This window comes from Gadus morhua, chromosome 2 (genome assembly GCF_902167405.1).
Source record: "Gadus morhua chromosome 2, gadMor3.0, whole genome shotgun sequence".
NCBI lineage: Eukaryota > Metazoa > Chordata > Actinopteri > Gadiformes > Gadidae > Gadus > Gadus morhua.
In genome coordinates this window covers 9,356,201-9,358,296 of record NC_044049.1, presented here as the reverse complement: position 1 = coordinate 9,358,296, position 2,096 = coordinate 9,356,201, and positions in this window count along the sequence as shown.

The window sequence follows — 2,096 nt, the reverse complement described above, 5'->3', positions numbered from 1 at the left end:
ATTCCACTATGGCACATAAAACAAAATGACAGCTGGAGAGAAAGTACAGGATTTGTTTTTCAAAGGACTGGGCTATTTGTGGTATCCTACTTTTGAAATCAATAAATCATGAAAGTTTTATCGCTCAACACACAGACAATAAAGAGAGGGATGAATACTTCATGGCGTGAATATGGAAAGCGGGCCCTTCATAACTTGTCATAGAATTGCATGCCCAAGTTAGCTGATGAACTTGTAAAACCTCTGAAAGTTATTGCGATAATAATAACGTTTTACTGCCACCTCGATGAATACCTCAAAAATATAACAAAAGAGAGACTGAGACCCTACTGACCCCTTCAACAAGGACCCCAATAGTGGTGCTTTCAAATTCTGTGGATGTTCTCAGTCTTTAAGGAGAGGTCAAGAGAGGTAAGGTGAGAGAGATCGTGAAATGGAAGGGCATTTGAAATGGTAATTTTATGTGCCAAAACATATTTTGACATTTAAATCATGATCCTGATAAATTCTATCAGGGTTTACCTCTTCTGTGCATGCGTTTGAATATATTTACGACAGAGTACACAAACAGCTTCGGAATGTAGGCATTTCTTATCAGATATGATAAGGGTGTTATAATAGGAATATGTTTGTGATCGCACACACAGTCTGCTCCATGCTAATTTGAAAAGATTGTTTTAATTTATTTTAAAAGTCATTAAATTGCTCTCGGGGAAAATGCAAATGATAAATATAAACAATTATATTCAAATTCAAGTTTTAATGTATGGTAGTGCAATGCAATATACTTGTAATGCAGATCTGTGATCCGTGCAATTCTACCGCTATTTGGTTTGCATTTTCCTCGAAACAAACTACTTGGCACAATGTATATATTGCAAGGCCTGGAGCATTCTTCCAATCTGCCGTGCAATAAAACATAAAGTGATAATGGCGTCTTTTAGAAATGTGCAGGGAAAAGCAAAATTACCTTTCCTTTGCACACCCAGGATCACGAGAGTCCTACGGAATGAAACTGAACCCACTGTGGTCTGTGCTTTTTTTAAAGCAAATGTGATTCAAATGTTGTGCAGTATAATAGCATTCTGCAAACAGTGTATAGTCTTTATACTGAAATTGCAAAATATCTGAATGGAAATTGGAACGCCCAGAGTTATACGTTGCTCTTGATTCTGTTTAAGGAACAGAACATCTTATTAATGGAATATGTTACAAGTTAAAGGAGTCTCCCCTTACCCCCATTTTTTCAAAACAAATGTGTCTTGGGATTTTTTATTGAAGGAATGGCTATCCTTGGTGTGCATCCAATACTTTCCTTTAATTGCCCTTTTGGCTTTGAGCCAGGACATAGGCATGGACCCTGGAAAGCCTGAACTACATTAAAACTGGGCTTTGGCCCATTGGCAATGATTCAGGTTATGCAACATCCAATCATCTTTAGTGCTGAAGAGTATATTGGGGAAACCTCTACTCTGCACTCAAACAGCATGAAAATGAATTGTCATTTTCCTTTCCTTTCATAACAATATCTGACTGATGAGACGCCTGAAAGCTACATGTAAGCAAATATAGCCTTACATTCCAGCCTTAAAAAGGGGAACTTCTACTGAGGAACACACAGAGGTGTTAAAGCTTTCTGATAAGCCCAGGGTACAGGAACAGGAAACTCTCTCACTGTCTATTTAGTTTCATGCAAAGCAACCAGGTTGTTCTTGTGTCCAATCGCAGCAATCATCCGAGGAGTCATAAACAAAAAAAACAGTCATCATAAAAACAAACAGCAAGTAAAGTGAAAGGAGTTTTCATGTCATGCTGCTTTATGTAAATGTGACAACCACAATCATATTCAAGAAGTCAAAGGAAAATTGACAATTCGGACGGCATAATTAGCTGGGAATTATATTTCACAATAGAATCCCCCCATGGGGATGCTGTGTATTACAAAACAAAATGGATTCTCTAGCTTGCTCAAGTTTCAACCTGACTCACTGATTTTATAATAAAAATAAATAACCATTTGCCAATCGGGGACGACAGGGAGGCAAACTCATTACCCAGTGTTTTCATCCGAGGGCTGTATACCAGTGGTGCTCGAG